This window comes from Sylvia atricapilla, chromosome 2 (assembly GCF_009819655.1).
Source record: "Sylvia atricapilla isolate bSylAtr1 chromosome 2, bSylAtr1.pri, whole genome shotgun sequence".
In the NCBI taxonomy this organism is placed as follows: Eukaryota; Metazoa; Chordata; class Aves; order Passeriformes; family Sylviidae; genus Sylvia; species Sylvia atricapilla.
In genome coordinates, this window is record NC_089141.1 from 28,456,295 (window position 1) to 28,462,398 (window position 6,104).

The window sequence follows — 6,104 nt, forward strand, 5'->3', positions numbered from 1 at the left end:
CAGTTAATGGAGATTTCAGTGCATGAAAAAGAGGGAAACACTGTGCGTGTTATGGTTACATACTTTGCATTTGGTCCCCATAGTGGTTTAAATCTCTCTCCTCCCCAAGTCCCATCTCTAAGCTCCCTTTTCAATTCAATTAACCCAATAGTTGATCTGCAACCAAACTCCAAGCAGAAAAACCCCTCATTTTTAACCCTGATCTGGTTTACTACCTGACCCTGTGAGTCATTTTTCTCTCACAGCTGAAGAGTAGGGACAGGCAAGGGAAAGCCAAGGAAGAAATATTTTACCAGTTCATGCAGATAGAAAAGGACTGTACAGCAATGAAACCAAAATAACACCCACTCCAAATTGACTACATATTTAGATTCTGACAACACCAAGTCCCATCCTGTCAAGACATTAACCTAAATGACTAATCCTTACCTCTGGCACTACTTGAAAAAGACAACAATCTGTGGAATTTCGGGATGTAGCATATGCAACATGACAACAGAGTGTATGCAGATGGCTCAGCAGGATATGCAGTGCCATTAGGAAGATAGCACTCATAAAAAGGGGGATACTAGATAAGAAAAAATGGGTACTAGTTTTACAGAGCCGATTGCCAAAAGAGAAATTACCAAGACAGTCATGCCAAAAAATTTGAAGTAAGGTATGAAGTCAACAAGTCCAGGGGCAATGGAAAAGAAGTGAACAAGACAAGCTTGGAATTTGGGAAGAGATGACACTTCTAAACAAGGTAGTATTTTGGGAGAAAAAAATGGAGAAAAAGGAAGATAAAGGGAAGCAGGTCATGTAACAAGGATTGCTTGGGTTATCCCTGTGTAGAAGCCCCTTGCCTGATCAACACAGCTTGCAAAAGGACAACAAATGTATTTTTTTTCTCTGACTGTTCAGAACAACTGGTCCATAAAGTGGGTAGAACCAGCCCTTCCACACAGGGACAAAATGAAAAGACTCACAGCAGTGCTTAACAAGCATTTAGGGGAGGTAGAAAACCTGACGAACCAAGTCATACATTCTGTGAACAGCTGATACAGAAGGCAGACAGGGTTGAGTTCAAGGAAGCAAAAATATGAAGGGACTGAGTAGGTAGGCCTCCAAGGATCGTTCCCCAGCACTGTCCCTTCCCAAGACATTGTAGGAGTGAACAGACTATTCATTGGTGCTCTGCAGAGGGAGCAAAGTGAAACCGGTTGCCTGTCCTGGTTGCCTTCCTGGCAAGTCTCTTCCTCTGGCTATTTGGGCTGGACTGGAAGGGTTTGGGGGTTAAAGCGCTCTGATCTGTTAAACTGCAGACAGGGAGGTTGTAAATAAAACCTGAAGCCTGTAACCCAGCGTGCTCAGTGTGCCCATAAGCCAGTCTCTCCCATATCTAAATGGACATGTGCCAAGGGTCTGCTTTACTGTTCATAGGATCAGATTGCCACGGAATTAGATCTCAATAGAAGCAGGCCCACCAAGATTCCACTGCTTCTGATGATAGCATGGCTTGGCACCTTGTACCTGCATAGGGTAGATAAGTGAGAAAAACAAGTGTGTGAAATATGAATACAAACAGATATTTCCAGGCTGTGGTTTCAAATCAGATAGATGTTATTCAGCTGCAGATGAGAGGCTGAGGAAGCTGGCAAAGCAGAGAGCTGAAAAAAGCTGCTGGCAGCAAGCTCCCATAAGATAGAAATGTACAGTAGCAGTCAGTGAGGTCTTTGCCTCTTGAATTAAATATTAGGGAATGCAAGAAGTGGCTAGTCTGTGCTGGATGGGCAATCTGATGCTTCTCAGTTCTGTGGCTGTTGAAAAGTGCTCCCTGTCTTTGGTGACATCCATAGGAAATACCTTCCAGAGCAAGAAAGGAACCTTTGTAATGTGTAAGCACAGGTAGGGTTGGTGGCCAGGAGACTCCCTTCCTCACTACAAGCAGCTGTGTGGGTCTTGGTGGCCCAGATGGTCTGGAGGCAACTGGGAAATTTCCTTTTTGTTGCTTTAATCTGTAAAAAATGAAGATCTAGAACAGTATAGTACAGGTGGCAGCTAACAGGCAACCTGGTCACCAGCATCTCAGACAGCAAGGGATTTTTCTGCAAAGAGAAGCTCTGAAAAGAAGTGCAAAGGCTCCTTCAAAGGAGGATGACTGTAAGCACACAAGATGGCCCCAAGTGGATTCTGACCTTGTTAGGGCACCATCAGAAAAAATAAACGGCATATTTAAAATCTGTACATGAAAAAGGTAGTCGGTACAATGAACAGTCCACCACAAGAGACAGGGTTTTCCTTCTGAGGTACCTGAAGGTGATGGTCTCACTTCCAGACTGGAGTGAGTAAATGGGTGCGGGAAAGTGGAAGAAGACAAGTACAGTTACATAGATTACATGTCTGTTTATATGTCTGTACTATAAGAATCTGTACGGCACTTTATGCAGGCTCATGTTCATGCTGTGCACTGTTTATTTACCTGTATATAAGGTTCATTTACTACAGTCTTCCTGATAAATTGGAAAAAAAATCCGTGAGCTCGGAAGGTGCACTTTTCCTGCAGGGCCACTGAGTGTCACCATCGCTCCGTGGCTTGCTCTGCGAGATTCCGTTTCTCCAGGGACTAAACCTTTTCTAAAAAAAGGGGCTGGAATGGTGAAAAAAACCCCCATTGGAATGAAAATGGGCTGCTTCTCGCTTCTTCCCGGCGCTGGAAAGAGCTGCACGTAAAATGTGAGCTATCTATGAAATGAATTCCACCTTATATGTAGGCAAAGCATTTGATAGGTTTCCAGCCAGACCTCTAAGCTGGTTTTACAATTCTCAGCATGATCTTCAGTGACAACAATTATGGGACTGAACAAATGCTTTGTCGGGAGACACTAAAAAGGCTGAGATCTCATCATTTGATGAGCAGAATTTGTTGAGAAAATTAAGTATTGATATTTACAAAAATAATGAAGGTGATGGATAAAGTGAATGGAAAACCGCCTTTCAGCAAATCTTTACCTGGCATGTGATAAAACTAGTTGGTAATTAATTTAAAACAAAAAATGTACCTTACGTTATAAGAACCTACTGCAACAGGAGCTACGGAAGCCAAAATATCATCAGGCTCAAAAAGCTCATAGACAGACCAATGGAAAGCCAGCTTATACCAAAGGGAACAGGTTGTGGGGTATTCTCCACCATTTCTACCACCATGTTTGGATGTGGGAGTAGAACAAGGGGAACGGACTGTAGATATTGGCCAGGTGCACCTGCTTTCCCTGAAAAGTAACAGGGGCAGCTGAACCTGGTGGACTGAAAGGTCCAGTGGCTTCCTTTTTTCCTGGGTCAGTGGAGGTGAGTAAGAGCTTACTTATTTCACACCCCAGCAGTAGAAGAGTGGTGTGCAAGTCCACAAAAGACATGCACACACAGGTTAACGCTGACAGCAGACAATACTTCAGAGACACTCATATCAGCACAATGTCACTGTCCTGATCCTGTTCCTAAGGATCGGCACTCAGAAAAGTGCATTTTCATAGGTCTCAGATTTTTTGCCCTATAAACCTTTCTTCCTATTTGCTGACTAGGTAGACCACATGCACACAACAAAGAACACAATATCACGGGAAACATTTCAAGTAATTTATTAAAAACGTAATACAGGCTCTGGTGATCAGATACAAAACTTGTGCAGACAAACATACTGACTGTATTTGACTGGCTTTTTGATCCCTACCTTCTCTCCATTTGATCCATCTTGATTCCTCCCTTTCCCTGCCTGTGATTTTTACCCCAAGCATACCAGTGCAGTTTTGAAAACCCTAAAATTCTCTTTGTGAGTTCCAACATTCCCCCACAGCTGCTAAGTACTCCCCCGGTAAGTCCTAAAGCCTCTTTATTGCAGTATTTTCCCCTAGTCCCATTGCAGTAACTGCCCTTCGTTTGCATACATTCCAGAGAGTTTCCTCCTTTGAATCCACTTCAGTGGGTTTTGCAATTGGGACAAATGGCTTAGTCGTTCATCCAGTTGTTTGGGCTTTTAGGCGTGGTTGATTCACAGGGATTACTGTTTGCTGGGTTTCCTGCCTTGTCATTGTTTCTTTGTTCACTGTCTGACCTTTTGTTTTGAATAACCTTAAATATCTCCTTGAAAATCAGCCAGACAGTTTTCCATCTGAATTGAAAAAGAATCCTCAGCATTTAGAGCAAGTATGTTTGGTAACAGCCCGAATGCCCTCCTGTACAGTGTATTTTACTGCTTTTCAGGCAGCAGCAAATATTATTCTGTGATTCTAAGTCAATGGGAATTGACTGCAATTCATAATGAGATTTTTTTCCTGTGAACTATCATATCCCAGCACTGTCATTACAGTGCCAGATGCAACTTTCTTGCAACATGAAGCTCAAAGATGCCATTTGCAGGAGAATTTATGCTGCTTATAGCCTCAGTGGTGCTTGAGCTTCTGCACCTTGTACAGGTACATGGTGCATGACTCACTCCTGTTTGCCTTTTGCTGCATCCCACATGTCCTTCACGCACATGATGGCATTCTGAAAGGAAACTCAACAGCTCTCATCAGGATGAGCACTGGTCTGACCCGATGAGCATTTACCTTCTTAGAAACAAATAGGTTGATCATAATCATACAATGCTTTGGGTTGGAAGGGATATTAAAGATCATCTAGTTCCAAACCAGTAGGACATGGGCAGGGACACCTTGCACTAGACTAGGTTGATCAAAGTCCTATCCAACCTGGACTTGAACACTTCCAGGGATGGGGCAACTAGTGCCAGTGCCTCACTACCCTCACAGGAAAGAATTTCTTCCTAACAGCTAATATAAACCTGCTCTTCTTCATTCTGGAGCTATTGCCCCTTGTCCTGTCACTACGTGCTTACATACTTCCTCTCCACTTGACCATGCAAAGATGATGACGTTAAAAACTCATAAATTTACCCTGATCAATCACTCATACCCTAAGCCAAGCAATTGACAGACAACAAACTGGTGGTCTTTGACAGTAACCAAGAGAAGCAAGGTCCAAGTGCCTGCACAGTGCAGCTTCTCTTCTTACAAGCTGTCAGCAAGCTCTGGCACTATGGGTTTTTTTATCCTGTTCATGCAGGTTTCCACTGTGCACCTCCACATGTACCGTACACATGTAGAAGGCAGAAAACCTCTCGCTATGTCCTGTTTATTCATCAAAGCTTGTTGCAGGTACCAACACAAACACTTTACAACCTGTTTACATTCTTCTCCCAGGCGACTAGCAACAGGACGAAAGGACCTAAGCCTTCAGCTGGGCCAGGGGAGGTGTAGGCTGTACAACAGGAGGAATTTCTTCATAGAAAGGGTGATTAGACACTGGTATGGGCTGCCCAGAGAGGTGGAGTCACTGTTCCTGGAGGTGTTTAAGGAAAGACTGGACGTGGCACTTAGCGTCATGATCTATTGCCATGGTGCTGTTCGGTCACCACGTTGGACTCGATGATCTTGGAAGTCTTTTCCAACCGAATTGATCCTGTGATACATAAACCCACCAAGCTTTAACAAGGTTGATGAGCCTCCAGAAGGACGGACGGCAGAGCAGAGGGGAGCTGGCTAAGAGCGCTGCGCGCCCGCCGAACACCGGGGCTGTGACTGCGATCGGCAGCGCGGCGCCGGCCCCGCAGGCACGGCGGGCAGCCCGGGCGGGCAGCGGGGCCGGCTCGGGCGCCAATCCCGCCGCTCCCGCCGCCGCCGGACCGCGTCCCGCCCGGCTCCCGCTCCCGTCACCCGGGCAACGGGCAAGCGGCGCCCAGGGAAGGCACCACGTGCCCGGAAGCGCCTCGAGGGAGGAAGTGACGGAGCGCCGGGGGAGCCCCAGAGGCCGAGATTTAAAAAAAAAAAAACAACAAAAAACCCCACAAAAAAACAACAAAAAGACCAAAACAAAAAAAGGCATAAAAGGGATTTAAAAAAGGATACGGGGAGAGGGGCGGGCGGAGCGGGCGCGGGTCCCGCCCCCCGGGGCGGCCCCGGCAGACCGCGGCCCCGCCGGAGCCGCCGCCGGGCCCCGCCCCCGGCCCCGCCCGCCCCGACACCGGAGCTGCCGCCCCGCCCCGCCCGCTCGGCCGGGCCCGGCTGCCC